Source organism: Zeugodacus cucurbitae, chromosome 6 (genome assembly GCF_028554725.1).
Source record: "Zeugodacus cucurbitae isolate PBARC_wt_2022May chromosome 6, idZeuCucr1.2, whole genome shotgun sequence".
Classification (NCBI taxonomy): domain Eukaryota; kingdom Metazoa; phylum Arthropoda; class Insecta; order Diptera; family Tephritidae; genus Zeugodacus; species Zeugodacus cucurbitae.
This window is the reverse complement of record NC_071671.1, coordinates 28,422,596-28,436,345: the sequence shown is the minus strand read 5'-3', so window position 1 is coordinate 28,436,345 and position 13,750 is coordinate 28,422,596. Positions and strand designations below refer to the sequence as shown.

General features: G+C 37.2%; 1 protein-coding gene across 19 annotated transcripts in view; it reads left to right on the top strand.

The window, feature by feature from the left end:
* The first annotated feature begins 1,817 nt into the window (after nucleotides 1-1,817).
* The window catches only part of LOC105219357 (ryanodine receptor), a 54,433-nt gene continuing 42,500 nt past the window's right edge, over nucleotides 1,818-13,750 (top strand). For 13 of the 19 annotated variants that reach the window (XM_054235246.1, XM_054235244.1, XM_029045013.2 and 10 more), the window contains exon 1: nucleotides 1,819-1,901. The gene's annotated coding sequence lies outside the window, so the exon portion shown is untranslated. Of the gene's footprint in view, nucleotides 1,902-13,750 lie in introns of all 19 variants that reach the window. The other 6 variants (XM_054235248.1, XM_054235238.1, XM_054235247.1 and 3 more) reach the window with 1 other exon arrangement.

Sequence of the window (13,750 nt, the reverse complement as noted above, 5' to 3'; positions counted from 1 at the left end):
GCTAGAAATCTATGACCTAGCGTTCCAAAAAAGCCTTTAAATTATTTATAATTTTATTGTTTGGCTCTTAACGTCTATATCCCATGCCTTTGTTACATAATTTATGCAATCCAAAAGTGTAATATAATATTTTTTGTTCGCCTCCAGAGGATATAGAGGGACTCTTTTAAAATTCCGCTTCAATAGTACAATTTTAAATTTTGTATTATGCCCTGGACGAAAAGGTCGATTTATGGAAGGAAATTTGTATGGAATTTGCCTTGCAATGCCACTTCAAGAGTTCGAGTTATAGAAGTTCGAGTTATGGAAGGAAATTTGTATGAAATTTGGTTTCTAAACGCTATTGCCAACTCAAAAGTTCAAGTTATGGAGATCTTTGAGTTATAGAAGTTCGAGTTATGGATGTTCCACTGTATATCAAAAATATTACTGAAATCACTACGATATATATAAATCGCTCTACATATATGGGATTTTTTCTATATAACTTTATCCATTCTTCATCGAATACTGAAATATTTTCAATTCTCTCATCCATTTTCAGCATGAAGCAACCAAATTGAATCACTGCGTTGGTAAAAACTCATATTTATTTCGATACTAGAAGTCCCACCCAGATTGTCATTTCAATTTTTTTGTTTTTTGAAATATAATTTTGGGCGAGACTGTCGAAGCATTTGAATATTCGTTTTGTGGGCTAAATAAGTTTTAGTACAGCAGTTTTCCGAAATAACGAATATTAGTTTTAACGAAAACCACTTACATTTGTTACATTGAGTACCTTAAATTACGAACATCGGGGATTTGTAAGTACTCGGTTTAACGAACAACATGAAGAAGACATATGAAGAAAGAGAAAAAATCAAATAACATCGAACCAGAATTTAAAATAAAACTTTAAAAAATTTGAATTAGAATTTTATAAAAAGGCTTAAAATTATTGATCAGCACCAAATAGAAGTATAAGAGTATAAGTGTCAGAATTGGTTCATTTTGAAAAAAAATTATTGGATTTGAATTGTTTTGTTATGAGGTTTCATTTTTTAACAAATAATTAATAAAACAATTTATTAAACTGCAATTGACGGATATTTAACTCATTTTTATTGCAGAACATACCTCTAAGTGAGTACTCGAATTAACGAAAAATTCGATGTAACGAACAGTCCTGACAATTAATATGTTAGTTATTTCGGAAAACTACTGTATATCTTAAATGCAGCACTGAGCATCCTTACTGCATGTGTGAAAAGTCAAATTTTGTTTTCATTGATTCGTCTTTCAACACTCACACATGCTCTAATGTTGTCTATTCGTATCTATGAAGAAGAATGGGTGTACATATGTGTATACGCAAATGCATTCATTGGTACGTGATCATAAATAAATTTTAATTAAACAACAATTTTTTAAAGAATTTCCCAAAAATTTTAAATATTTCAGTAAACAATAATTTAAATAATGATTAAATAAGACACCACGTAAGAAATCATATGTATGTATGTACATTTTATATTGTCATATCACGAAGCTAATTTCTGCAGTAATTTCTCGGTAGTAAAGCAAATCCACACTGACTGGTATTACAAAAGCGGACATTGTCAAAGTTATTCGGAACTATTGTATATCCGGTAGTAAGAGTAGGGAGCCTTTCAAGAGAGTAGGCCTTATTTTATACTTTGTTCAACTTGCTCTCTTATTGCAGTCGACAGAGCATCGTGTATTCTAAATTTTTAAGCCGTCGGGAGAGTTGTTTTACATTATTATATTTTTCGGTTTTTTTGATTCGTGAAAATCTTAATTTCGGTGCTGTGCTGCTACTCCCATTTTCAGTCTGAAGAGAATAATCGACCCGACAAGTGGTGAATTGTGATTGTCCGTTCGACTGTGGTGAAGTGCTGGTAGGCAGGCAATTTTTTTCATTTCTACAATAATTTTTGTATAAATTTGGTTAACTAGAGTTCTTAAAAATATATAAAAAATCGTGTCGTCGTCAAATAACACCCATAAATTAAAAAACGTATACATTTTTGTTCCAAGAATCTTAAATTCGTATTTATTAAAAATATATTGAAATTGTGAAAAGCATATTCAAATTTTAAATTCAGTGAAAAACTTCCCAGGCAGCAACGGCAAGTTATTTTTAGTCTAGATGGAAGTCTGTTTGGCATTGTGAAAGCGTGCTCTTAAAAGTTCGGGCAAGTTCGGTAATCATTATGGACGCTAATTTTAACTGCACGAATTATACACGTTTGTCGGTGAAATAAATGCAAACAAACCCCCTAACATACATATATACGTTCAAATGAATTTCAAAAAACTAATGTGTGTATCATAAAGATAGCATAACTATATACATATGTATAGAAGAAAAGTCAATTAACAAGTTCGCAAAACAAGAAATCATATGTTTTGGCGTGAAGCGAAAATATTCCAACAATTTTGATAAACAAGTAATCCTTTATCAATTAAAACAGCCAGGATCAATTTCAGTACCAAAATCTTAATTAATTGCAATTTGTGATAACAGTGAAGTGTAAATATTGGTACACATGTGTATTTAAATGTCAGAATATATAAATAAAATATGTATTCATGAGTGATTTAGAATTTTAAGTGTGATATGCAATATAACTAAGTGATATTCTATAACAATATCATGTCTTTTAAATTTCGCAGTTTTCGTATGGTATACTTTTAGAAACATAAAATTCAATAAAAAAATCTATAAGTGATATAAATATGTACAGTGGCCGACAAAAGTCTACATACACCCTCTGTTTTCGTTGGTGTAACAATGCAAAAGCTTTTTAGAAAAATGTGTTAATATTCAAAATAATCTAAAAAAATCCATTATTTAAAATTAATAAACAAAGTTATGAAAGAAAATTCGAAAAATATAATACGTTGACAAAAGTATGCATACAGTACAAAAATTATGTATTTTACTCTGACGTTACACGGGAAAGAAATTGCTTTCAAGTTGCAACACACTCACACTTTTTTACTACCACACTCTCACTTTCCGAACTTGAAAGCCATCTTGCTTTCAATTTTTGCGGGCAAGAAGTGTTTCAAGTTGATGATCAAGAAATGATCAGCTAAGTGCAGAGTTCTCCAATTTTCAAATTACAAGATTAAAATTTTAAAATAAATGACGAGTAAAGTTGAAATAAGTGAAATTTTTTTACGAAATTGTACACAAACAGTGCATTTGATGGAACATGAATCTTCCGACGTATCTACAGATTGATTCAAAAATAAAGACTTATTAATCCATTTTAGCGATTTCCTTGACGACGGCACATCTGTAACAATAATTGAATATCAAGTTGCCTGCAGCCTACGTCATGGCTTTCAATTTATGCCAATTTTGACAATTAGTTCGTGTGATCAACTTGAAAGCAAGTTCTTTACCGTGTAACGGCAGCGTTAGTGCGAAAATTGTACTTTATTCTAGGTATTAATTGCTTTAGTATTTAGTTGGGACACCGTTGATATCAAAGCAACTTCTACTACTAAATTCAACAATTCTACAGATGTAGTGTCTACTATCCACTGAAGGTTTCAAACTATGTTCCACCTGAGATTTATATTAGTAGCGACCCATAATACCATCAATAAAGACTAGCCTTCCAACTTCAGAAGCCGCAACAGCTCCCTAAACCATTACACTGCCGCCACAATATTTTACAATTTATACTAAGTATTTCGGATCAAGCACACCGTTTCGTGCAAACTTTTAATCTTCATTGTTATCAAAAATTGAACTTTGACTCATTCATAAATATACCATTTTTGTATAATTTCTTCCCCTTTACTTTATGTTCCTTGCCAATTCTCAACGAAGATTGGGGGGTTTTCCGGAGATAAGTAGCTTCTTATGTGGTGTTCTACTGTGGTATTAAAGTTTGTTGTATTAGTCTGAGATGATAACCCTTTTGTGATATATTTGTTGTGTTGGGCGAATTTAAGGGAAGTTACTTTTGAATTATTGACCACTTCTTTGAGAATCAACCAACCGTCAGTACTGTCTCCTTACTCTATATGACAATAAATAAATAAAGTTATGAAAGCAAAATTTGGTACAGAGAATCACATTTTCCTTTAGCCACTTCATTATGCAGTCTTAAAATGGAGAAATTCAGATTATAGTCTCGCCTACCTCCCATACAAAGGTTATATTGAAAACTACTAAAAAAACTTTAATTAGGTAAGGAAAATCACCAGACTCCTTAAAATTTATGGTACGGAAAGGGTGCAAAAATCTTCGAAATCAGACTATAACTTTTCGAGGCCCCATATATCGAACACGAGGTCCTCAAAGGTTGTGAAATTTGTTTTATTATCAGTAAATCTCTGAGATATTCTAAAAAAATCAAAGCAGATTTGTTTCTGCATCTGTGCCAAAAATGGGCAAAATCAGGACACTACTTCCTTTAGCCCCCATATATCTCATATACGGATTTTCAAACTTCCGGTGGACTTTATACTATATATATATCGGCTAGTTGTGGGATATCTTAAAAAATTAAGTGAAAATAAAATTCTGATATAATGTAGCTTAATTATAAAAAATATAATAGTTTTCGCTATTCTAATGGACTTTATGCCGAATAAGTGGGCCGAATTGTGTGTAATTTTAACAACTTTAAATAAATAAATTGTGAGAGCATATCAGACATACCCGAACTTAGCCTTTTTTACTTGTTCTTTCATAATTTAAAAAATTAAATTTTAAATAATAATTTGTTTATTTTGATTAGAAATGATATTATAATGAAACTGTATCGGCGCATTTGCCCAACAACGAAAACAGTGGTATATAGACAATGTAGTGTAAAATATGTAGCAGGCGAAAATTGTGAGCATTTTTAAGGTCTGCAAACCGGTTTTGAACCGAACTTCTCATTTTACGGGCTTTGTACTGAACCACGAACCGAATCGTTCATATTTTAAAATTATAAAATCGAATCAAAATTACTTAAAACAAATGGTTAGGTTCATCAACTTATTCTTTCACAGGGTTAAGTGAGTGGTATGCTATCATATCAGTATATTATTTGTTACACAGATAAATTGGTGTTTGGATGCTTGCCTATATGTCTGTTCTTCTGTATTCTGCAAGTTGTTTCTTTAGTGAAATGTGAAAGATGTTCTAATGAATACGGATTGTTAATAAAATTTACAATCTAATTCTGACCAGCAAGGAAGAGCGTTAACATTGTAACTATAATTAAACGAATTGAAAGTGGAAATTAACTCCTATTATCATTGTGATGTACACATGTGGCAGAAATAATACGGACGCGTTTTGTTTAAAAATGTAAAATATCGAATAGATACATAAATTATAAATAAGGGTGAACCCACACCGGATTAGTCAAAGGCGTCTTTGACCAAAAATACACAAAAACGTGTTGTGCTATAACCCACACCAAGCGAAACACAATGCGACGTAGAAACCAATTTTGTTTTTTTGTCTCGCTTGGTGTGCATTAAAATAAAACAAAACGTAGATATCTAAAAATTCAAAATGTAAAACATTAAATTTTTAAGCCAAATAGACTACTAAGCATAACTTCTACGGAAAGATTAATTATAGTGTATTTATTTATTTAAATTTATTTAAATAATGATTATTTTTATAACTATAATCTATTGTCCATACTCGACAACTCTCTTATTAGAACTGTGTGTTGCTTCCAGTCCGGCAGCCCTTATATAGTCGATTGTAAGCGATATATCGCCACTCGAACATTCTGGCAACTACAAATATCAATTTCTAGATATGTACATCTGGGAAGTTATCGATTTCGATTGTCTATTCTAGTTTGTTCTGGTACCATTTTCGTTACACTGCCCTATTTGAGGCCACATCCATTGACTCCTCCTCCTGCTTTTCCAACTGTGAAGACACACTATTCGCTTCCGACTGTGTTGACAAAATCTGCCCATGCGCTTCCAAAGGCCTTGACATACGCGCCTCATTCGCTTCGGACTGTGTTGACATCTCCTCATGCTCTTTCAGCTGTGTTGACACATCCGCTATATATGAGTTTTCCTGCCTGGACTGACTTTCCTCCTGCTTTTTCGAGTGTGATATAATTTCCAAAGGCATACTAGACAATGACTCTTTCAGCATGATACATAGACGGCTACAAAATTGCGAATGGTGTTCTTTGAACTCCATTAATTCTAATTTCTGCGCTTTGAACTGTGACGACATCTGGGACATTGCAGACAAAATAATGTTCATGTCCATTACTCCTGACGAACATGGAGTATCTTCCTTTTCTTCTATCTTAGTTGTTGATTCCTCCAACACCGATCCGAAAACATATTCGTCAACGTTGATGTTTTCTTCTTCCGTGGCCTCTCGCAACCGAGCTTGTAACTCAGCTTCCAACCCATTCGTTTCTAAGCCTCGTTGTTCCAAGTCCTTTTTGAGTTGTGGTATCTTTGGCCATTATCTCCTATGGAATTTTATTTGTCAATCCCATTTCTGACACCAATTGTAACGGATTTCCAAAATCTATTATAAACGCTGAAACTCTACCCTGAGTTCGATCACTGGATTGTCAAATAAAAGTCACAATTTAATGGCTATACACTAATCTTTATTTCTAATTCCTTATAACTTAACACTTTATTACTCAATACTCTACTTTACAACTCTTATTAGAACTGTATGTTGCTTCCAGTCCGGCAGCCCTTATATAGTCGATTGTAAGCGATTCATCGACATGGCAACTACGAATATCGATGTCTAGATACATCTGGCAAGTTATCGATTTCGATTGTCAATTCTAGTTTTGATTCTAATTCTTGTTCAGTGGAATATGAAATATCAGCAAAGCTGATTCCCAATAGATCTAATGATACGCGTGGTACGCACGCCTTATTTTTCGCATATTTTATATTTCTGGCACAATTGATGGCAGATATGAAAATGTATTCTTTTGTGAATTTTGTCAAGCTGCTTGCACTGTTGCCACTTTTCACTGTGACTTCAGCATCAACATCGAAATATGATTTTAGCTTTTGCCTTCGTCGCGTGGAAGCAGTTTGTAGAGAGCGACGCTTGTAGCGGGGAAAAGAGCTAGCTGAATGTTGTTGTTGTTCCCTTGTCAGTCACTCGCGCATATTGTGCGTTTGTGATTGCGTATATGAAGGGATTCCCTGGTTATGCTTACATACAAATATACTTACATATGTACATATATAAGAATGTAAGCATATGATACAAGCGATGTGGTAAAAAATAGGAATGCAGACACATATGGCATGAAGTGATGATGTGATCAAATGTGAACTCAGTACAACTTTTTACATTTTTCGGGTTCACGTCCCCACATTTGCATTATTTTATAAATACATTTTTTATATGTTCTAAAAATTCCTTTTAAATCCTATTTATAGTTAAAAAATCCTATTAATCAGTTAAAATTTATAAAAAGTCATAAAAAGTCAAAATAGTGTCTCATATCAAAGCATGATCATATCACATCAAAAGGCCAATCGTCACATATTTTCATTCCCCCCGACAGTCAATTCTGTTAAATAATAAAGAGTAACAGGAAGTGTTTGTCAAAAATCGCCTGATTACAGGAGCATTACGCCACAACCATAACTGATTGCGTTGCAAACAGGGGTTTCATTGATTTGCATGTTTAACGTTCTTCCAACTTATAGTAGCGTTGCAGCAATTCCAGTAGATGCGAGAGCCAACGCAATGCCAACGTATTGTTTCCAAAATCAATGATATGAGTAACGTTTTCCCAATTCCGCCGGGCGCATCAAGAAAAAATAGTCCACTGTTTCCATCATTGACAGCTTTCATCAATTCATCTTAGGCACTCTTTTACTGCTCAATCAATAATGGAAGATTTCTTGATACTTGTTGTTCCAAAGGTATTCTGTCGTATGCACGCTCACATTTCAATGTACGATTCAGTACATTTCTGATTTGATTAATTTTTGTGTCTTTGCAAATAGCAATTATGTTGCCGAGGGTCAAACGTGCAAATAATGCGCAGTATGTAATTACTATAAATTGGCATTTTACAGTGTCAGTAAACATCTTGTAAGAAAATCATGGTTTTCCTTATATGTGCTTTAAATGAAGAAGTTATTTTTTCGTTGCAGTTAATTCGCATCGAATTAAAGTTGTATTTGTAAGTCAAGTTGCTAAAAATATTAGATAAAAATAAAGTAAATGAACACTCTCGACTGTTTGTTGTCAAGAGTTTTCATTTACTTTAATACGACAAGGCCAGTGGATATACAAACATAATAATTATATAAAAATAGTTTAACGACGTTTGAAATAATATTACGAAAGAAGCTTGGTTGCGAAAATATTCATCAACATGTTCTTTTTTAATAATATGTCATGCGCATTATTATGCACCCATGCGCACTATAACCTGCCCTAATAACCTGCTGCACACCATTTTACGTAGTACATGATCAACTTTACCAGCTCCTCATTATCACGTGCATAATTATTTGTCAAGTTGCATAATTAACTCATTCTTTTCAACACTATAATATGATCTTATACCCATTTTTGTTCACAAGACAAAACGTGTCCTATAATAACTGAATTTTCGCGAGGGAACTGCTATATTAAAAATATGTTGAGTAATAAAACTTTTCGTAAAACCCCCCAAAAAAAATTTTTCTGGATCCGCCACTGCAAAGCATCAATGACAACCTTCAAAATATTTTTATTCAGGCAGGTTCTGTAATTCACTTCCGTGTGAAATTCAAACAAATTAACTTTCAACTCAAATAAATTCTCTTATTATTATCTTTCTTTTGCCATATTTGGTTACTTTTAAAACCTCTCCTGTACTTTCGCGGTCATTTCAAGACTAAAATTAGGCAAATCGGTTCTGCTATTCTCGACTTTTAGCTAGATTAACGAACAACAAATCATTTACATATATGTACATAATATTTAGAAAGTGTTTGTATGGGAAAAAGAAAAGGGCAGTTCTTAGGGTTTTCTCGGCAATTATTCTAACTCAGCTTTTAAACCCTCCTTAGATCTCCATGAACATTTGAAGACTAAAATTATCCAAATCGGTTCATATGTACATATATAGATAAATGTAGAACCGCTCCACCGATTTAGTTCAAACTTCACATAAACCATCTACTCAATAGTCCGAACAAAGCCTAAACATTTGGTTTGAATCGGTGAGCCCGTTCTTAAGTTATAAAAAAACAACGAAAAATGTCTTTGCTTTTTATATATTAGATTAAAAGAATAATAATTTTGGATTTGTAATTTGAAAATGAGAGGATGAAATTTAATTATAAGCAGGTGGATACTTACTCAGCCTGCCCACAAGATCTTTAGCTTTAAATAATATTTCGACAGACCTTTGATTTTAATAAGTTAAATTTTAATGGGAGGATGGGATCATGTGTAGAAGTTCACGCAAGTGAGGAAAGTTTTTGATTGTCACTCACTTAGGAGTGGCCAGAAACGATTCTTCTCCACATGGTTCAAGCAGTTCACGACTTCCGGTTTTAGACCAAGTATCCTCTGGGTAGCCAACAGACATCCGTTTGAAGGCGAGCTAAAGTGAGAAGGCGAAGCCCGCTTATGCGGTTGTGCGTAGGGTTTGGGACCCACCACATAAAAACACCCCCCAATGAAAAATCTACGAAAGCCTCGGATGAGACACCCCCCTTTTGATGACGACCCCTGCAAACGTTTTAAGGATAATGATATAAGGGCATGCACCTGGAATGTCCGGACCCTTAATTGGGAAGGTGCCTCTGCCCAGCTGGTTGATGTCCTCATACGACTTAAGGCTGACATCACCGCCATCCAAGAAGTGCGATGGACGGGACAAGGACGGAAGAAGGTGGTTCCTTGTGACATCTACTACAGCGGCCATATAAAGGAGCGCAAATTTGGTGTTGGATTTGTGGTGGGAGAGAGACTCCGGTGCAGAGTCCTGGCATTCACCCCGGTGGATGAACGTTTAGCCACAATCCGCATCAAAGCGAGGTTCTTCAACATATCGCTGATTTGCGCCCACGCCCCAACGGAAGAGAAGGACGATGTGACCAAAGATGCTTTCTATGAGCGCCTAGAACGCACATATGAGCGCTGCCCCCGCCACGATGTAAAAGTCGTGCTTGGTGATTTTAACGCCAGGGTGGGTAAAGAAGGTGTCTTTGGCACAACAGTCGGAAAATTCAGCCTCCATGACGAAACATCGCCAAACGGCCTGAGGCTGATCGACTTCGCTGGGGCCCGAAATATGGTCGTCTGTAGTACCAGATTCCAGCATAAGAAAATACATCAAGCTACTTGGCTGTCTCCTGATCGAAACACGCGGAACCAAATCGATCACGTTGTGATAGACGGAAGACATGTCTCCTGTGTTTTAGACGTGCGTACGCTCCGAGGACCAAATATAGACTCGGACCATTATCTGGTCGCAGCGAAGATACGCACCCGCCTCTGTGCAGCAAAGAATGCCCGTCAACAAACACAAGGAAGGTTCGCCGTCGAAAAGCTGCAATCGCAACAGACAGCCACGAAATACTCTACTCGACTTGCACTCCTGCTCTCTGAGAGCACTCATCAGCATCTCGGTATAAGGGAACTGTGGAACGGCATCTCAAACTCACTGCGTACCGCTGCAGCCGAAACAATTGGTTTTCGGCAACGACAAAAAACAAGCTGGTACGATGAGGAGTTCCGTCTCGCAGCGGAGAGAAAACAGACTGCCTACCTCGCAACATTGCAAACGACCACAACACGTGCGGGAAGGGATAGATACCGAGAGCTGAAGAGGGAAGCGAGACGCATTTGCAGACAAAAAAAGAAAGAGGCCGAAATGCGTGAGTACGAAGAGCTTGAGAAGCTGGCAGACAGAGGGAATGCTCGAAAATTTTATGAAAAAATGAAGCGACTTAACGAAGGTTTCAAGACCGGAGCATCCTCATGTAGAGACCAAGGTGGTAATCTGGTAACCGATGTCCAGGGCATACTGGGATTATGGAGGGAACACTTCTCCGACCTGCTGAATGGCAGTGAGAGTACAACACCAGGAGATGGCGAACCCGATCCCCCAATCGATGACGATGGAACAGATGTTCCATTACCCGACCATGAAGAAATTCGAATAGCAATTACCCGCTTGAAGAACAACAAAGCAGCGGGGGCCGATAGATTACCGGCAGAACTATTCAAATACGGCGGCGAAGAACTGATAAGGTGCATGCATCAGCTTCTTTGCAGAATATGGTCGGAAGAAAGCATGCCTGACGATTGGAATCTCAGTGTGCTCTGCCCAATCCATAAAAAGGGAGATCCCACAATCTGCGCCAATTACCGTGGGATCAGCCTCCTAAATATCGCATACAAGGTTCTATCGAGCGTATTGTGTGAAAGACTAAAGCCCACCGTCAACAAACTGATTGGACTTTATCAGTGTGGCTTTAGACCTGGAAAATCGACAACTGACCAGATATTCACCATGCGCCAAATCTTGGAAAAGACCCGAGAAAAGAGGATCGACACACACCACCTTTTTGTCGATTTTAAAGCTGCTTTCGACAGCACGAAAAGGAGTTGCCTTTACGCCGCGATGTCTGAATTTGGTATCCCCGCAAAACTAATACGGCTGTGTAAATTGACGTTGAGCAACACCAAAAGCTCCGTCATGATTGGGAAGGACCTCTCCGAGCCGTTCGATACCAAACGAGGTTTCAGACAAGGTGACTCACTATCGTGCGACTTCTTTAACCTGATGCTGGAAAAAATTATAAGAGCTGCAGAGCTAAATAGAGAAGGTACAATCTTCTACAAGAGTGTACAGCTCCTGGCGTACGCCGATGATATTGATATCATCGGAAGCAACAACCGCGCCGTTTGTTCTGCTTTTTCCCGCATGGATAAGGAGGCGAAGCGAATGGGTCTGGAGGTGAATGAGGACAAGACGAAATATCTCCTGTCATCAAACAAACAGTCGGCGCATTCGCGTCTTGGCTCCCACGTCACTGTTGACAGTCATAACTTCGAGGTCGTAGATAATTTCGTATACCTGAGAACCAGCATCAACAACACGAACAATGTCAGCCTCGAAATCCAGCGCAGAATAACTCTTGCCAACAGGTGCTACTTTGGACTGAGTAGGCAATTGAACAGTAAAGTCCTCTCTCGACGAACCAAAATCAAGCTCTACAAGTCGCTTATCATTCCCGTCCTGCTTTACGGTGCAGAAGCTTGGACGATGTCAACATCAGATGAGACGACACTAGGAGTTTTCGAGAGGAAAATTTTGCGCAAGATTTATGGTCCTCAGAACATTGGCAACGGCGAATACCGCAGACGATGGAACGATGAGCTGTACGAGTTATACGACGACATTGACATAGTTCAGCGAATAAAAAGACAGCGGCTACGCTGGCTAGGTCATGTTGTCCGAATGGACGAAAACACTCCAGCCATGAAAGTGTTCGATGCAGTACCCGCCGGTGGAAGCCGAGGAAGGGGAAGGCCTCAACTCCGTTGGAGGGACCAGGTGGAGAGCGACCTGGTTACACTTGGGATCTCCAACTGGCGCCGAACTGCAAAGGAGAGAGACAGGTGGCGCACTATCGTCGATTCGGCTATAACCGGCTAAACGGTTGCAACGCCAATCACATACATACATACACAATTTTTAATTCGATTGGTTTCAATTTTATATGTTTTTTCTATACTTAGAATTTTAGTTTACATTTCACTTTACTTTATAGTTTCACTTTAATTCAATTTTGTAAATAGGTACGATTTGAAAATTTTTTAATAAATGGTTGTTCTCGGGGGGAACTCGGCGGGAGATTCACTCACGTTGATCGACGATGCTGCGACGGGACGGAAATCTCGATAAAAAAAGGGGCGTCTTCCTCGCGTGAGGATCCTTTTAAAGTTTATTGCGTGGTGAATATGCGTGGGTGGTGTGATGTGTTTAATGATTGTTTTGTGGATTTAGTTGGTGGATGGTATGGTGAGTATGGTAGTATAGGCTGTAGGGATGCTACATGATCACTTGTTATAACTCATGTGAACATCCCGGCCGCCCTAGGCGGATTAATTGCCTAGAAGACGCTGCAACTGTTGTAATGTGTCGACGACGGCGCTCAATCCCGTTGAGCGTCTATGTTGCCGATGACGAAGAGGCCCATATGACATCGGAAGTGGCAGAGAACGTGATGAATAGATTGACTTACTACGATGAACTGGAACTCTTCGCCGCGGGGCAAAATCGTTCTTTGGTCTGCGCCTAATGCTCGAGTTAATCGAAGGTGTGTTAGCTCGTCTAGGGAAGCGATGGAATAATGTATGATGTGACCTTTGGCAGTACTGACATGAGCCGTCGATGAGACACTCGATAGTGGCGTGAGTAGGGATGGCAACGATTAATCATTTGATTAAATTAATCGATTATTTTCATTCAATTTACGATTTAATTGCATCGAAACACCTTTTCTAATTACTCGACTATTACTCGAGTAATTGCAAAATAATCGCAAACAGCATTTTGAAATTTAATAGCTTTTATGTTCATCTAAGTTAGCTACAAGGGTCGAAATTGCAAACGGTGTAAACATAGTTAAATTCTAATATGTCAACGTAGTTTAATATCAACAAATGAATGTCTGGTAACACTGTATTTACAGTTAAGTCAAACGCATTTCACGTTCAGTTGTTTGAAGAGCAATGGCGTCAGTT